This window comes from Bison bison, unplaced genomic scaffold, assembly GCF_000754665.1.
Source record: "Bison bison bison isolate TAMUID 2011002044 unplaced genomic scaffold, Bison_UMD1.0 scf7180017864491, whole genome shotgun sequence".
In the NCBI taxonomy this organism is placed as follows: domain Eukaryota; kingdom Metazoa; phylum Chordata; class Mammalia; order Artiodactyla; family Bovidae; genus Bison; species Bison bison.
The window spans coordinates 610,697-629,895 of NW_011495050.1; the positions used below are offsets into that span (position 1 = coordinate 610,697).

Sequence of the window (19,199 nt, forward strand, 5' to 3'; positions counted from 1 at the left end):
TATGGGTTTCAGTCTGTCAAACAGCCCTGTTCATTTTCTCAGCTTTCCATAGAATTCTGCCAAAGAGGACAATGAGGGAGGGAGAGAGATTTAGCTCTCGTGGTTGCAGTTTGTTTTTGCACCTGTGGATTTTTTTTTTTAATGACAATCGTTTAAAAATATCATGATAATATTTTTAAAGATAGTGGGTAAAATAGTTTGTATGTGAAGTTGGGACAATGGAGTGAAGAATTTCTCATGAAAAGAATCCCTTTTTAATGACAGTTGCCTACTCTAGAATAAAGTGATAACAAAGAATGAAACTGAGGAAGAAGTTTCTAGAAAGATAGATTTCCCCTGGAAATCTAGGAGTAACTTTTCAACAAAGTCCAAAAAGATTTGTCTTGCAACTTTGTATTACTAGAATGAGCAAAAACATGAACAAAACTGGCCTCTAAGAAATCAAAATAGAGGACTCACAATCTACTCAGTTTACTCATAGAAAAACTCTCAAGTCCTTGTTCACAATTCTTTGCACACAGTTCTAACACACAGGCAAACGCAAACATGCTTGAGTTTGTATATGTGTATGTGTGTGAGTGCACTGGTATTCTATGCCCAAGGTGAACATTGAAAGTTAGAATTAAAGAATGTCTCAAAATGGGTTATATTGATACAGAGAAGCAGTAGCTAATGACCTGATAAAAAAGTATAGAGATAGTCAATTTAAAAGTTTACAAAATTTCAAAAATAATAGCTTACAAAAAATAGCCTTCAATGAAAAAGAATCTAAAAAGAATATATATATATTCCTTTTTAGATTCTTTAAATCACTTTGCTGTACACCTGAAAAACAACATTATAAATCAACTATACTTCAATTTTTTAAAAAGTTTATCAAATAACTTCAGAACCACAATAATCTAGGACTGTTTTACCCCAAAAGATCTTCAGGGCCCCATTGCATGGCAGCAGAGTACAAAACCTTTGTTTACTGTAATGATCCCAGTACATCAAGAAAAAGTTAAACATTTTATGTCCTAGAAAATTTCCATTCAAATGGTTAAGATTAAAGATGTTTCCATACTGAAAGAGGCAAATCCTTATCTTTCTAGAACTCTCACTTGTTCAAAAATAATTTTTTTCCCAAAGTTTCTGGGTCAGCAAGGTTTGTCTAAGGGGAGAGATTGGGGACGGGAGGCGGAGGAGGAACAGCTGTTTTGAGTTAAACAAGAAGCATGTTAATGACAGCACAGGAGTCTGAGAGATACTTGGGTTTAGCCTGCTGGTCAAAGAAGTAATGGGCTAAATGGCTGAATGAAAACAGTTATTCAAGGTCTGTGATAGTGGACATGAGTAGGGAGACAGAAGACAGCATTGATGAATGAGGTATCTATGGTGTAAAATCATCTTCCCCTAAACTGCAGTAGGAAGTAGAAGACAGAGAAGAGGGGTGTGGAAACCATCAGCCTAACTCACCAATACTGGGCTTTTACGGAGAGCGCTTTCTGAGAAAGGTGATAACCTGAACTGCAAATGGGCCATGGCAGGGACAAGAGGGGCAAAAGAGGATGTTTCCAGCTGGAATATTAATGATAAACACAAATGTCATGATTACTATGAAAGTTATAGGTACCAGAGACACTAAGAACAAAAAAAAAGTAAGTCATTTTATCTCTACAGAGGTTCCCATAAGAAGGTCAGCAGGTCATGGCAGAGAAACTACCAGTTAATCATCTTCGCGTGTCTCTTATGCCAGCAAGATGCCTCTAGCCAGAGAGCGCCAGCCAGGGCCTCTCTTTGCAAGGAGACCCTGAGCTTACTGGGCGGATTGGGGAAGGCCAGGAAAGAGGAGAAGTCCCAGAACTAGCCTTTCTGAGGAGTGGACAGAAGTTGGTACCAGGTCCCCCACTTCCACAGGCTTCCCAGGTGGTGTGATGGTAAAGAATCTGCCTGCAAATGCAAGAAACATGGGTTCAGTCCCTGGAACCCATTCCAGTGTTCATGCCTGGCAAATCCCATGAACAGAGGCACCTGGTGGGCTACAATCCATGGGGTCTCAAAGAGTCAGATGCAACTGAGCACATGCACACTAGCGCTAGCCAGCTTCCCCACATCCTGCTTGCCTCTCAGCCCTGCACGTCCAGCCCACAGAGCCTGAAGACTCCCCTAAACCTCTTACTGACTACGGAGCTCTGTCTTAATTGAAATGAGATAGACTGAGCTCTCCCTGCTTTACCAGTGGAGATGTTGTGGGAAGAACACAATCAGAATTGAAAACTATTCTCATCAAGACACACCCTAATTTCAGCCCTAACCCTCTCCTGAGCCATTTGACCAGAAGTAGCTACATGGGGTCGCTAGAGTCGGACATGACTGAGTGACTTCACTTTCACTTTTCACTTTCATGCATTGGAGAAGGAGATGGCAACCCACTCCAGTGTTCTTGCCTGGAGAATCCCAGGGACGGGGAGGCCTGGTGGGCTGCCGTCTATGGGGTCGCACAGAGTCGGACACGACTGAAGCGACTTAGCAGCAGCAGCAGCAGCTACATTTAGGACTTTGGCACACATAAATCATTCAAATATTTTTCAAGTTCTGTGTCATGCCATCTAATTTATGCTGTGTATGTGTGTTAGTCACTCAGTTGTATCTGACACTTTGCGACCCCATGGACTGTAGCCCTCCAGACTCTTCTGTCCCTGGGACTTCCCAGGTAAGAATACTGGAGTGGATTGCCATTCCCTTATCCAGGGGATCTTGCCAACCCAGAGATCGAACCCAGGTCTCCTGCATTACAAGCAGATTCTTTGCCACCTTAGCCACCAGGGAAACTCCAATTTATGCTGTAGATTAAAGGAAATAAAATACACAATATGTTTTATATTAAAAAAAAAAGTTGGAAGATCGTGGCCACCAATTACCCCTTGAGTATAAATAACTTCTAAATCCAGGTCTCTCCTCGCCCCTGGACCCATGTTTCCCATTGCCTGCTGGACACCTCCACCTGAGTATTCCATACCTTCTCAACTGTTTGTCCTCAAATTTAGTTCCATCCCAACGCAGGTCTATTGTCACCTTTTGTATCTGGCAAGTTCTTGAGATGAGGTAAGGTCAATAAGCTGGATATGTACAAACACATCTATCCCATCACACCATGGAGGCAGATTGGTACTGGCTGATTCTCAAGGACGTTTGTAGGACTTAGGACCTAGGAGACAGTGCAGAACTACTCAGGGATGTGTGTATTGTGGTCCCACACATCAGCAGTTCTCCTCAATCATGAATACTTCAGTGAAAGTGAAAGTGTCAGTCGCTCAGTTGTGTCTGACTCTTTGCAACCCCATGGACTGCAGCCCACCAGGCTCCTCTCTCCATGGAATTCTCCAGGCAAGAATACTGGAGTGGGTTGCCATTCCCTTCTCCAGGGGATTTTCCCAACACAGGAATCAAACCTGGGTCTCCTGCATTGCAGGCAGATTCCTTACTGTCGGAGCCACCAGGGAAGCCCTGAGTACTTAAGATAAAGGGTAATAAGACAGCAGAAGCACAGAACAGGCTCTAACAACAGTTTTTATTACTGTTATGATCATTTAGATAGATATACAGCCAAATCTGGCATTTGGGTGCCTGCCTTTCCATTTGGGGCCCTTTGCCCTGAGGGCGGAATCCCCCTTGCTCACTCAGATCCCCATTCTGAAGTTCCTGCTCACACTGCCTTACCTCCTTGACTCATAGAAAGTGGAACCTGAAGGGAACATTAGAGATCATCTAGTTCAGTCTCTGTGTGTACAGATGAGGTCATGGAAATTGAAAGATTGCTACGCCCATGGTCACAGAACTCCAGCAGCAGAGCTGTAACTAGAACTAAGATCAGCTGCCATGTTCCACTCTCTTCTTTCACAACCACACAGTGATGCAGAAAAGTTAACACCCTTCCCAGAGATATTTACAATTTCACAAGATTCAAAGAGTCAAGCTGACCCAGCTTTAAGGGTATAACACCAGGCATCAAGCAGAGAGCAGGGCAGGGGTTTCCAAACTAGCTATTTATGAGGCTTCATATTCTAGAATGCATCTCAACAGCCCGGAGGACTAACATTTATACAAAGCTTTGTTGTCTCTCAAATGCCATTTGATACTCATGCCTTCATAGCTGGAGAGGAAACCACCTGAAGTGACTACCTGGTATTGTTGCAGAGTCTGCATGTCCTAACAGGATTCACCCTGTAATCTGGGCCTTCTCTCATACATAAGAAAAACCTACATTATTTCCCCCAAAGAAAACTGAAGCTAGTAATAACTTCTCATTTCCCTTTCCAGTTGTTCTTTGTATTTTGTTGCCAATTGCGTGATTGCTGACCTAAGAACTTGAGCTGGAGGAGGGACTAAAGGTGTGGGGTGATGTCATGAACCTGGGCTTGGATCCGGGAGTTCTCTGTGTTTACTCACCTTGGTGATTGTCAAGCCATTGCCCCTGGGCAGCCTAACTGGACTGCATGAGAGCCAACATGCCTAGTGCTAAGCTTTGCTTCTTGAACGCACTCTCTTCTCACAACCCCATCCTTTTTTAAACATTGAAAATAGCTTTGCCATTTCCATTTTCCTCCATCCCTGTCTCTCCCACTTCCTTCCCATTTATCTTAGCAAGGCAAATAAAAAAGAAACCATATTTAGAAAATACACTTAACCAAGCACGTCATAGATATGCAACAAGCATGCTGGGGTTAATCCCGTGATTGTTATTCTTCCTCTGCGTCTATGAATCAAGAAGCCCTGGAGAATCTGTGTGAATGCTAAGTTGCTTCAGTTATGTCCAACTCTTTGTGACCCCATGCACTGTAACCCACCAGACTCCTCTGTCTAGGGGATTCTCCAGGAAAGAATACTAGAGTGGGTTGCTATTTCCTTCTCCAGGGGATCTTCCCGACCCAAGGATCAAACCCATGTCTCTTATGTCTCTTGCACTGGGCAGGTGGGTTCTTTACCACTAGCACTGCCTGGGAAGCCTGGAGAATCTGGCATGTTATTAAATGTCATATATTCACACAGGCTGTACTTGATAAAGAAGAAAATATTACTTAAAAACTAATAAGGGAGAGGATTACGATTCTAGATAGAAATCTTGACATTATTCACAGAGTTTCCCATGGCTCCTAATAAGGAATCTACGGGATCTTTTCCACAAAGAACCAGTCCACTAGCATGAAATTCAAGTTCAACTTCATGTCTTTAAAAATCTTGACTGTTTTTCAGCCTATGCTATCATACATTCATGTTTGTATGAATATAAAATTCTCCCACAGTTTCTAATAAAACGAAAGCTTCAGTAAGATGCATCAAGTTTATTCTCTGACTCGCAATTGCCCCTGTAATGCTCCAACATGAAAAATCAAACTTAACCATCAAGGGAACCATTGGAAAAGCCATGTTCTTTGAAGGTCTATGTTGCATATTTATTCTAAGCATTTTTATTTTCCCACTGCAATGAGAAGCCTGTGCACTGCAATGAAGAGTAGCTCCCTCATTGTAGTTTTGATTTGCTTTTCTCTAATAATTAGTGATGTTGAGCATCTTTTCATGTGTTTATTTGCCATTTGTATGTCTTCTTTGGAGAAATGTCTATTTAGGTCTTCTGGTGCTCTGTGATGACCTAGTAGGGTGAGGGGAGAGAGGCTCAAGAGGGAAGTGATATATGTATAATTATGGCTGATTTGCACTGTTGTATGGCAGAAACCAACACAATATTATAAAGCAATTTTCCTCCAATTAAAAAAATAAACTTAAAAAAAGAGTATCTCCCACTCACCCAACTAAAGAAAACCCACACACATCAGTGAAGACCTAGCACAGTCAAAAATTAATTAATTAATTTAAAAAAATAGAAGAAGGAACCAGAACAAGCTAGGTAGGAGGGGCAGAGAAGCAGTATAGTCAAGATCCACAAAGCCAAGGTAGACAATGTATAAATAGGATAATCATAATTGTAGAGGTTCTAACCAAAGTACAAAGGATCCAAACCCTATGTCAGGTTCCCCAGTCCTGGGGTCCTGCACCAGGAAGAAACCCCCAGAATCTGTGGCCTTGAAGGCTAGCAGGGCTTACATACAGAAGATCTGGAGGTCTGTAGGAAACAAATATTCCACTCTTGTAGGACACACACACACACACAATCTCACATGATCTGAGACCCAATGCAGAGCCAGTAAATTGAAAGGAGCCTGGGTCAGACCCCTTTGCTAATCTTGGAGAGCCTTCTAGAGCAGCAGGAGACAACTGGAGCTCACTCTGGGAACATACGTACTGGCATCAGAAATTTGAGAAGCTTGCTCTACCACAAGGATACTGGGACTGGCAAGTACCATTTTGGAGTCCTCTCTCCACCCTATTAGCACTGGAGGCTTGCCCACCCACCAGCAGGCCAGCCACAGGACCCTCAAGCCACATAGCCAGCCATGCTGGAACATGACCCCGTCGGCCAGCAGGCCAGCAGCTACCATTCAAGGCAGGGCCTGGCAGCCAATAGGACTGGAGGCCAGCCCTGCCTTTCAGCATAGTAGTTAGCTCCACCACAACAGAAGGGCCCACGCAGTCTGCATATAAGGAACCCCGAGAACATCTCATTCTGATGACCAGAGGGGAGTGTGGCGCTGGGACAGGATGTCTTCTTCATAAAGCCACTTCTCCAAGATAGGAAAAAAAAGAAACATAACTGACCTACCCAATTCATGGGAATAACAGAGAATTAGGCAAAATGAGGAGACACAGGAATATATTCCAAACAAAGGAATGAGACAAACCCAGAAGAACTAAGCAAAGTAGAGATAAGCCATCTACCCAACAAAGTCCTAGGTAATAAAGATGGTCAGTGAACTCAGGAGAATGGATGAACACAGTGAGAGTTTAACAAGAAGTTAGAAAATATAGAGAAGAGCCAAACAGAGCTGAAGAATACAATATGTGAAATAAAAAATACATTTGAAGAAATCGACTATCAAGTAGATTAGCTAGTACAGTGGAATGAATTGAAAGAGTAGTGGAAATCACCCAAGCTGAACAGAAAAAAGAATTTTTAAAAGTGAGGGTAGTGTGAAAGACCTCTGAAATAACATGAAGCATCCTAGCGTTCACATTATACGGGTGCCAAAAGGAGAAGAGAGAGGGAAAGAGGCAGAGAATTCACTCGAAGAAATAATAGCTGAAGACGTCCCTAACCTGGGAAAGGAAACAGACATCCGGGTCTAGGAAGCACAGAGAGTCCCATCAAGACATATTATAAGTAAAATGCCAAAAATTAAAGATAAAGAGAAAATCTTTATTCTCTCAAGTAACAAAGGAAAAGCAACTAGTTATATACAAGAGGACCCACATAAGACTCTCTGCTGACTTGTTAGCAATAAGGAGAGAAAGGAGCAAAACAATATAGTCAAAGTGATGAAAGAAAACCTAAAAACCAAGAATATTCTACCTGTCAGAGCCATCATTCAGATTTGAAGGAGAGATAAAAAATTTTATAGGCAATCAAAAGATAAAAGAAATCAGCCCTACTAAACCAGCTTAACAACAAACGTTAAAAGGACTCCACCAAGCAATAAAGACAAGACCACATCCAGAAATATGAAAATTATGAAAGGAAAAGTCTCTTTGGTAAAGGCGAAAATATGGTGAAGGTAGTAGATCAACCCCTTATAAAGCTAGTAGAAAGGTGTTAAGTCATCTATATCCACAATAAAGTAGTTAAGCACAAAACAGGAAAAGATGTAAAATAAGTCAAAAACATTAAAGATAGGGTGGAAGGGAATAAAAAATGCAGGGTTGTTGGAATCCATTTGAACTTAAGAGATCATCAACTTAAAATTAGCATGTATGTACACAGGGGTTGTTGTATATGACTCTTTAGTGTTATGGTCAAATTCCTTTCTCTTTTTTTAAAAAAATGTGTATCTATTCTAGATTTTAGGTTTTGCGGTTACCATACCTACAGTGACTGCTTTGATGACAGCCCCTCTAACTGCTTGCCCAGGAACTCCCTATAGCAAGCTGCCCCGTGTGCCTCTCACATGAAGCTAATCATGCTTGATGCCCTGTCCCTTGTCCACAGTGGACAGGACCACAGAAACCTCAGATCAAGGAGATTCTATATAAAGGTGGTCTGTGAGTGAGCTAGAATAAAAACTTTGCCCCGTAGAGATAAGGTGATTTTATTAGACACGGAACACCACCAGATTGGACACTTGGTATCAAGGGGAAGAAGCTGAAAGAAGACAGTGTTCAGATCTCCTGAGGCATCCAGAGGACCTTATCAGTAAGCAGCCATGATGCATAAGTAGGAGTCATATGGTAGAGAAAGAATATACGAGTAAAATGAGAAGAGGGAGACGCAGAGAGAAACTGAGTCACGCCAACAATTACGAGAGCTGCCTGGGCTCCTGCACCTCTTTCCCATTTTCACACAGCATGCTAACTTCCCAGAGGCCTGCAGGTAAAGCTGTTCCTGGTGCCTGTGATTCCTGTTGTCCTTATATGAGAGATTGAAGAGGCACTCTATTCCTTGCTACCAAGGAAAACCTAACAGACATAACGTCTCTAGGCATTTTCCACCCTGTATTGTCATTTTCTGCTTGTCCATCTCCCCACCTAGACTGGAAGCTCACTGAGAGTTTTCTGTTCTGTGTGTGCACTCAGTACTAGGCATGATGCCTGGACCACAGCAGAAATTAATAGTTGCTGTTTGAGTAAGTGGAAGGTTGTATGAGTAATGTCTTATAAATGTGTCTGGGTCCACGTTGTCGATCTCACACAGAAATGTCCCAAAGAGTAGCAACTGAATGCTATTAACTCTTCGGGACCACATCCAGTAGAAAAGCAAATGCAAATGATCCAGGAAAAACATTTCCTGGTGTTGACGATCCTCCAAAATACCTGCTAAAAATGCGGAAGGACTAGGAAGCTGATATCTGTGCTGGGATCTAAGCCTCTGGCTGGGCTGTGTACCTCTGCACAGAATGAACGGTAACAGAAGTGTTGTGGGGATTTTATAGAAATCAAAAGTACATGCAATTCTTCTGAAGGCTTGCTGATTACTCTCAGAGCATTGTGTTTTCATTTTGATCTCTGGAAAATATCAGGAACAAGGAAAGAACTTCCCACCCCCACCCCGCCAACCCCTGGCTCCATAGGAAAAACAGTATTGAAATAATACAAACATCTTGGATCGACCCTCTTTTGAAAGTAAGAAATGCCTCACCCTCCCAGCAGGCCCAAAGTCTGCACAGTTTGTCCGCCAAGAGAGTGAGATTTGGCAGCACTCCCTGTAAACTTCAACCGCAGGAGGCCTCTGATTGAATTGAAATTGTTTCCTCCGGTCAGATTTTGTTGGTGGTACACCCGCCTCAGGATGTGAATTCATCATGTTTGCTGTGGGGTGAGATTGGGGCAGTTGAAAAGGGCACAAGAGAGTGAATGTGAGTATTGGTGTGTGTGTGTGTGTGTGTGTGTGTGTGTATGTGTAGGTGGGTGTACCCATTTATTCCCTGATGTCACCAATAAAGGCATTGACACTATCCAAAAAGAATTCTGGAAGATTTTGATGCAGTCTTACTTAACCTTGATATCTTTTAAAGTGATTCAAATTTTATTAACAAAAGTAAGGAAATTGGAAAATGGAAATGGCAAACTGGCAGTAAATTTTGCACAAGTCGTTAACCTGGCCTCCACTGATGGCACACACATGCTTATAACCTTTGGGGAGCAAGCAATGCGAAGATCCATCCTCTGGCTTCATTGGGAAGGAGGGAGTTGGGGCAGGAAGCAGGTTTGGGCTGTAAGAAAATTTCACCTTGACATTTAGTGGGCCAGTATCTTGCCTTGTTCTTTTTCAAAGGAAACCTGACCATCTAAATGAGGTCACTATTTCTTTTAATGTGGTCAAAAACATATAACTTAAATTTGACATCTTAACCATGTTTAAGTGTATAGAAGTACAACTTCTGTTGTGAAACAAATCTCTAGAGCTTTTAAATCTAACACTAAAACTCTACACCCTCCTAATTTCTCCTTCCTCCTCCCATTGGCCCTTGGCAAGCACCTTTTTTCTTTCTCTTTCTGTGATTTTGACTACTCTAGGTGCTTCGCATAAGTGGAATCATGTATTTGTCCCTTCTCTACTGGCTTATTACACTTAGCATAATATCCTCAAGGTTCAACCGTGTCATACATATGATAGGGTTTCCATCCTTTTTAAGGTTACAAAATGCGTGCACTAAATTTTCTTTATCCATTTGTATGTCAATAGACATGAGGGTTGTTTCCATCTCTTGGCTATCATGAATAACGTTGCAATGAACACCGATGTGTAAATATCTCTTTAAGGCTGTGCTTTGAGTATTTGGGGATATAAATTTAGAGATGGGATTGCTGGAACTCATGGTAGTTCCATTTTGAGCTTTTAGAGGAACCTCCATAATACTTTCCATAGTGGCTGCTTCCTTTTTCATTCCCACCAAGAGTGCACAAGACTTCCAATGTCTTCACATCCTCGACAACACTTGTTATTTTCTGTTCTTTTGATGGTAGTCATGCTAATGGGTGAGAGGTGATATCTTATGATAGTTCTGATTAGGAATCTCTATTTTACATGAGTGATGTTCAGGGACCATTGGTGATGGACAGGGAAGCCTGGCGTGCTACAGTCCATGGGGTCAAAGAGTCAGACATGACTGAGTGACTGAACTGAACTGATTTTACATGAAGAGACTGAAGCTATCACTGGAGGGGTGGGGAAGATTTTCTTTCTGTTCACTAGATCTAGGACTTGACCTTCTATGTTGGAAAATGTGCTAGCCTAATTCTATCCTCATGGTGCTCCCATGCTGGGATTCTAACAAGTGTTCCCCAGGGTCTGAGCAGTGCACTAGGGAGTAACTGAAGCCACAGGACAAAAATATAAAGGCAGAAGAGATACCAGTTCAGCAGTCCTGGTCAACTTAAAGCGCTGTTCGTAACAAGTGCAAATATATTACAAAGCATCACATAACATTTACGTACAATTTGAGAGATAAAGCACAAGACTTTGTGGAACTTTCTGGAAACACCTCAGTGGGATGCTCTAAGCCATATCCAGGACAATCCTGAGAGATGCATGCTCTCTCTCCTCTGCCACTAGAGAACTGGAGGGAAGGTTTGAAAAGCACTAGCATAGTCCGCAGAGTCCCATGAACATGTTTTTCGTTTCCTATTTGGTTAGAGAATCTTGGAGGTGGAAAAAAAAAATTACAGAACATCTGAACCCCCCCTGTCATCTTACAAATGAGAAAAGAAGGGCCCCCAGAGGTGAAGGTGGTGCTCAAGTTCCCACCACAGTGCTTCCTCCTCCCCCAGCCAATGCGGATGTGCCTGATGACGGCTTAGAGGATTTCAGTTGCTGAGAGAAAAGTCATAGGCGTAGAGGGACCACAGAAGTACTCACGCTGCGTCTCATATATGCAGAGGAAATGCATGTGTTTTTTTTGCTCTGCATTTGATTTGATTTGGTCCCACTGGCTAGTTTGTGAGAAAACAATAACAAAATCTCTGTCTTGAGCTTTAATCCAACGCAATACACTTAGTTCCTTAGGTGATGCTCAGCCTCTGCCTTTATACTTCTCCTTCCCCGATCCTCTCCAGAAGGCTAGGTGCTCCAGGCAGCCCAGTGACCTCATGGAGGTCTGGTGACTGGGTCTGAGGACTGACCTGCTGCTCTCTGGACCAGCTGCAGACTGGCTCTTCTGAACTCCTCCGGGAATCTTTGGCTTGAGCGGTTCCTGATTGTTCAGCTGGTGTCTGTCGCTAGCATCCTGCCACTGATAAACTCGCAGTCTCTTCTTTGTCAGCCCATTCAGGGCAGTGGGCCCCTCCCCGCTGATTTGGCCTCCCCCATGGCTTTCCTCAGTGACTGGCCCCTCTGAGTTTCTGCCCATCCTCCATCTGGCCCTCTGGCTCCCACAGGCCCTGGCCCCACCCTATCTCTGCTGTAAGGCCACTGCATTTGCCCACAGGGGGCCCTGTGTGGACGCCCTCACGCCCAACATCCAGGTCATGTGCAGGCCACAGGCAGCTCCAGGAGGTGCTGAAGACCCTCTCTCCATCTGGACACACTGCTCTATTGGTTGTGTTTCTCTGGAGAACCCTAACTAAAACAGAGCAGCCCGCCAGGTTCCTCTGTCCATGGAATTCTCCAGGCAAGAATACTGGAATGGGTAACCATTCCCTTCTCCAGAAGATCTTCCTGACCCAGGGATCAAACCCAGGTCTCTGGCCTTGCAGGCAGATTTTTTTTTACCATGTGAGCCGCTAGGGAAGCCCCCCTAAAGAAGCCTCCTAAATTCTTACTTGATCTGTATAAGCAGAGCAGTTTTAGGTCAAGTAAGCAAGTCTAACCTGAATCATAAAAACAGAGGGTCATAGCCCTTTAATCAGCTCCAAGACTTGAGCCAGTACACAGACCCAGAACCCCTTGAATGAAGGAGAGGCCAGTCCTGTTAAGAAAGGAGCCCCATAAGTCTGACAGATGTTGCTCCAGAGCCTCTCATGCCAGTCAGCCATGGTCAACCCATTGCCGTCAATGGCAAGCCCTTAGATGGTGTCTCCTTAGAGGTAAGGGACCTGGAAACCAAGAAGTGATTGCTCATCCAATCCTTAAAGCTATGTTAACAGACTGGAGTTGTTTGCAGACAAATTTCCGAAGACAGCAGAAAACTTTTGTGCTCTGGGTACTAGTTATAAAGGTTCCTGATTTCACAGAATAATTCCAGGATTTATGTGTCAAGGTGGCGACTTCACATGCCATAATGGCACTGGTGGCAAGTCCATCCATGGGGAGAAATTTGATGATAAGAATTTCGTCCTGGACATATGAGCCCTGGCATCTTGTCCATGGCGACATAAACGGCTCCCAGTTTTTCGTTTGCCCTGCCAGGACTGAATGGTCGGATGGCAAGCACGTGATCTTTGACAAGGTGAAAGACAGCATGAATGTTGTGAAAGCCATGGAGTGTTTTGGTCCAGGAATGGCAAGACCAACAAGAAAATCACCATTGCAGACCGTGGACAAAGCTAATAAATTTCACTTGTGTTTTATCTTAATCGCCAGACCACTCCTTCTGTAGCTCAGGAGAGCACACCTTCACCCCCATCTGCTTGAAATATCCTACGGTCTTTGGGCTCCCACTGCAGTTCTTTGGGTTCCATATTTTCTTTGGGTTCCAGCTGGATTGCAAAGTTTATGATTATGAAATAAAAACTTAACAAAAGAAGAAAGCAAGGACTCCAGTGCACTGCTAAAAGGTGTACTGTTAATCTTTCTACCAGTCTTCCCCAAAGGAACCTACAGTTTTATCAGGGCTACTATGCATTAGGAAAAGGAAGTAATCAGAACTTGTAGGATCTAGACACTGGCTCTGAACTGACACTAATTTCAAGAGATCCAAAATGTTACTGTGGTCCACCAATCAGAATATGAGCTTATGAAAGTCAGGTGATTGACTGAGTGTTAGCTCAGGTCTGTCTCACAGCAGGCCCAGTGGGTCCTGAACGTATCCTCGGTTATTTCCTGAGTTCTGGAATGCATAACTGGAATAGATATACTTATATGCTAGCAGAATTCTCACATTGGTTCCCTGATCTGTGAGCTTTAATAGTGGGAAACGCCAAGTGGAAGCCACTAAGACTGCCTCTACCTAAGAAAATAGTAAGCTGAAAGCAGTGCCACATTACTAGAGAGATTGTAGAAATTAGTGCCACCATCAAGGACTTGAACAATAAGAGGGTAATAATTTCCACCACAATCCCATCTCCCTCACCTATTTGACAAAAACTGAAGATAAACAGGTCTTGGGCAGTACCAGTTGATTATCGTAAAGTTAGCCAGCTGATGACTCCAATTGCAGCTGCTGTAAGAGATGTGGTTTCACTGCTTGTGCTAATTAACACATCCCCTGGTAGCTAGTGGCTTCTCTGGCAACTCAGATGGTAACTATTGATCTAGCAAATGCTTTTTCCTCCATTCCTGTCCATAAGGCCCACCAAAAGCAATTTGCTTTCATCTGCCAAGGTATCAATATACCTTCACTGTCCCTCTTCAGGGTCCTATCAACTCTCCTGCCCTAAGCCATAATCTAGTTCACAGGGACCCCTCTTCCTCAAGATACACACTGGCTCATGGTATTGATGAAATTATGCTGATGGGACCTAGTGAGCAAGAAGTAGCAACTACTTTAAGACTTGTGAGTAAGACATTTATGTGTCAGAGGGTAAGAAACAAATTAGACAAAAGTTCAAGGGCCTTCCTCGGCAGTGAAATTCTTAAGGGTCTAATGGTATAGCTTATCTATTCTAAGGCGAAGGATAGGTGGTTGCATCTGATCCCTCCTACAACCAGAAAACAGGCACAATGTCTCGTGGGGCTCTTTGGATTTTTGGAGGCAACAATATTCCCCTCATCTGAGTGTGTTATTCCAGCCCACTTATCAAATGACCCCAAAACATTTTAGTTTTGAATGGGGCCCAGATGCCTCTGCAAAAGGCCCAGGCCACTGTGCCAGCTGCCCTGCCACTAAGACCACATCAACTGGCAAATCCAATGGTCTCCTACTGACATTTCAGGTAGGAGGCTCTTTGGGGCCCTACAGGTGAATGTTGGTGCAGTTCCTTAGGATTTTCGAGCCAATCCCTGCCATCCTCTGCAGATAACTATTCTCCTTTTGATGAATAGATCTCAGCCAGCTGTATTGGGCCTTCAGAGAGACTCAGTGCTTAACCACGGACCAAGTTACCAGGCAACCTGAGCTGCCCATTGTGAACTGAGGGTTATCTGACCCATTAAGCCATCAAGCTGGGCATGCACAGCAGCACTCCAGCACCAAATGGAAGTGGTGTATATGTGATAGGGCCAAGCAGTCCCGTACACAGTGAAAGTGCCTTTCGAAGACTCAGTTATAGCACCAGCTAGGTGGCAGTAACTTGTAGGTGAGGTTCTCCAGAAGACTGTGTGTGCTCAGAATCAGCATCCGATATATTAGCTGTCCCATAGCCAGGATGCAAGGGTCCAGGAATCAAGGGGTGGAAATGGGCGTAGCACCACTCATTCTTACTGCTAATGACCCACTGGCCAAATGTTTGCTTCCTGTTCCCATGGCCTTAGGCTCTGATGGCCTGTAGATATTCATTCTAAAGGGAAGAATGCTTCCACCAGGGGATACAATGATGATTTTATTGAACTGGAAGTTAATACTGCCGCCCCATCACTTTGGGCTTTTTGTGCCTCTGAACCAGGCAAAGAAGGGAGTCAGTGTGCTGGTTGGTGTGACTGATCCTAGCCACCAAGAGGAAAGGGGATTACTACTCTACAATGGAGGTGGGGAAGAGTATGTTAGGAATAGAGAAGATCCCCTGGGAATTCTCTTAGTGATTAGGGTCAATGGAAAACTACAACAGCCAAATCCAGGCAAGACTACCACTGGCCCAGAACCATTCAGAATGAAGGTTTGGGTCACTCCACCTTCAAAGAACCATGACCAACTGAGGTGCTTGCTGAAGGTAAAAAGAATACAGAATGAATAGTAGAAGTGACCAATTTCAAAATGAGAACTGTAATTTTCATGAGTATTTGCTCCCAGTTTTGTTATGAATATGTACATATACATTTGAGGTTTTCTTCTCTCTTTTATCCCATTATCTTGAAACATAAGATGTATTGACTTTATATCATAGTATTTAAGTAGTGTTAACTTTACTTCATGGTATTTAAGTTACAGGATATCAAGAAGAATAAACATCACTCAAGGACTTCTGATGAGGAGGTTAGTGTGTAAGTAACAGCCCTTGATCACAGAAAGGGTGAGAGAGATGTCTCTTAAAATCACTCCATCATTTGAAATTTGGAGTAGAAGTTGTCCAATGAGTAGCTTGATAGACCCAGGGCCCACCTCAAACAGGCGGTAGAAGGGCCTCTAGCAGAGTAGATATGCGTCTGACACCCCAACACCAGCCTCTGTGACTTTACAGGCTGTGATTAATGTCTGAGACTCTCCCTTGGCCTCACACTAAAGGAGTCACTTTCCTTTGAGAAGGAAATGAAGGAGCTTCAATTATGAGCTTGCCTTCAGCAAACACATTAAGCTGAAGACCAGAGGCCCTTGCCCATTTCTCCCCTGAATTATATATACCCTAGAAACGTTGTACGACCTCAAGAGGGAGGAATTGAGAACCCTAAATCAATAACTGAAACTGGAGACATGTCCAACTAGGGCTAACCATTGCCTATTTATATTCATTTAGTCATAAAAATAAATGTGACATTTCTTGAGTCTTAGGGTCATGGAGTAATTTGTATCTATTACATTTATATGAGAAATTTCACAAAGTCATAGAAATAAATCGTAATTAGTTATACAATTGATGGTTAACTTTATTGTTATTATTGAATCACTATACTTGCACTGAATCTTTCTGAGATAGGTTTAAGTTCTATGTCTAATGGCAGTGCTAGGAGTACAAGGACCATGAAGACACTCAGTCTTGATGATGGCTTAGTCTACACTTGTAACTGTGGCAGCATTCCATAATTCTCACGTGGAGAAGTTCTACCTTCTGATGTCATTTTGTCTTCTCACTCCACTTCTTCTCCCTCTTTTTAAAAAAATTTACCCAACATTTATTGTTAGATTTCTGTGTGCTGGATTTTGAAGAAAACAAGAAAATAGAAAATCCATGTTCTTGAGGACCTTATAGACCAGAGGCATACAAGAAAAAGAACAAAGAATGTGATTTGTCAGGATATCACAATGGGCCAGAAAAGCAACCTGTGGCTCAGCCTTTTGTCTCCATGTTTCAAAATGAGGAGAATAATATTTTCCAGCCAACAAAATCGTGAAACAAACTGGATGAATGTTCCAAAAGCAGAAAGTAAGTTAGTGACTCACATCACAGAACGACTATATCCTAATTAATGCAAGACTGCTCCGTGCTGGAAATCAGGCAGAATGATTTGGCAGTGACTCTTAAAAAACAAGTGCTGACATCATTGTCAATTTCAATTACCAGGGACTCAAGTTTCCACAGTGGTTAACAGGACTGTGCTCACAAACCTTTCATTGTGGAATTTAGGATCCTTGAACATCATCACAGGTGTGGTTTAAAAGAAGTCACCTGACACATATATACAATGGAACATTACTCAGATATTAAAAAGAATGGAATAATGCCATTTGCAGCAATATGAATTGACCTGCTGCTGCTGCTGCTAAGACGCTTCAGTCCTGTCCAACTCTGCGCGACCCCATAGATGGCAGCCCACTAGGCTTCCCTGTCCCTGGGATTTTCCAGGCAGGAATACTGGAGTGGGTTGCCATTTCCTTCTTCAATGCATGAAAGTGAAAAGTTAAAGTGAAGTCACTCAGTAGTGCCCAACTCTTAGCGACCCCATGGACTGCAGCCTACCTGCTGCTGCTTCTAAGTCGCTTCAGTCGTGTCCGACTCTGTGCGACCCCATGGACTGCAGCCTAACAGGCTTCTCTGTCCATGGGATTTTCCAGGCAAGAGTACTGGAATGGGGTGCCATTGCAGCCTACCTAGAGAGTATTGAACTGAGTGAAGTTAAGTCAGAGAAAGAGAAATATCATATGACATCCCTTATATGTAGAATGATACAAATGAATCATTCTGAAATGAATCAAATGAACGAATGAATACAAATAAATCAAAAAGAAATGATACAAATGAACGTACAAAACAGCAAGAGATTCACAGACTTGGAGAATGAACTTATGGTTACCACAGGGGAAGGATGGGGGTAGGGATAGTTAGGCAGTTTGGGATGGACATACACACACTGCTGTATTAATTTTTTTTCTATTTATCACTTTAATTATATAAACTCCAACAATATATATCTCAAAAATTATTCTAAATTAAACTACAATTCAAAGCACATTCTAAAAGTTTATTATTATTATTTTTCTTTACAATATTGTATTGGTTCTGCCACACATTCATATGAATCTGCCAAGGGTGTACACGTGTTCCCCATCCTGAACCCCCCTCCCACCTCCCTCCCTGTACCATCCCTCTGGGTCATCCCAATGCACCAGCCCCAAGCATCCTGTATAGAACCTGGACTGGTGATTCATTTCATATATGATATTATACATGTTTCAATGCCATTCTCCCAAATCATCCCCCCCTCTCCCTCTCCCACAGAGTCCAAAAGACTGTTCTATACATCAGTGTTTCTTTTGCTGTCTCGCATACAGGGTTATCATTACCATCTTTCTAAATTCCATGTATGTGTGTTAGTATACTGTACTGGTGTTTTTCTTTCTGGCTTACTTCACTCTGTATAATAGGCTGCAGTTTCATCCACCTCATTAGAACTGATTCAAATGTACTCTTTAATGGCTGAGTAATACTCCATTGTGTATATGTACCACAGCTTTCTTATCCATTCATCTGCTGATGGACATCTAGGTTGCTTCCATGTTCTGGCTATTATAAACAGTGCTGCGATGAACATTGGGGTACACGTGTCTCTTTCAGTTCTGGTTTCCTCTGTGTGTATGCCCAGCAGTGGGATTGCTGGGTCATAAGGCAGTTCTGTTCCAGTTTTTTAAGGAATCTCCACACTGTTCTCCATAGTGACTGTACTAGTTTGCATTCGCACCAACAGTGTAAGAGGGTTCCCTTTTCTCCATACCCTCTCCAGCATTTATTGCTTGTAGACTTTTGGATCACAGCCATTCTGACTGGCCACACTGCTGTATTTAAAATGGATAACCAACAAGGACCTACTGTAACTCTGCTCGATGTTATGTGGCAGCCTGGATGGGAAGGGAGTTTGGGGGAGAATGGATACATGTATATATATATTGGCTGAGTCCCTTTGCTCTTCACCTGAAACTATCACAACATTGTTAATTAACTATACACCAATACAAAATAAAGTTTTTCTTTCTTTTTTTTTTTTTTAATAAAAGAAGTCAACTGTTAGCCCTCCCATGGCATCACCATGCTCAGAATAGGAGGCAAGATTCTAGGTTCCTAACCTTACTTCCCGGAGAAGGCGATGGCACCCCACTCCAGTACTCTTGCCTGGAAAATCCCATGGATGGAGGAGCCTGGTAGGCTGCAGTCCATGGGGTCGCTAAGAGTCGGACATGACTGAGCGACTTCATTTTCACTTTTCACTT

At 42.9% G+C, this 19,199-nt stretch overlaps 1 pseudogene; it reads left to right on the forward strand.

Annotated features, from left to right (window-relative positions):
* Nucleotides 1-12,546: 12,546 nt before the first annotated feature.
* LOC105005514 lies at nt 12,547-13,075 on the forward strand (annotated as a pseudogene).
* The last annotated feature ends 6,124 nt before the right edge of the window (nt 13,076-19,199 follow it).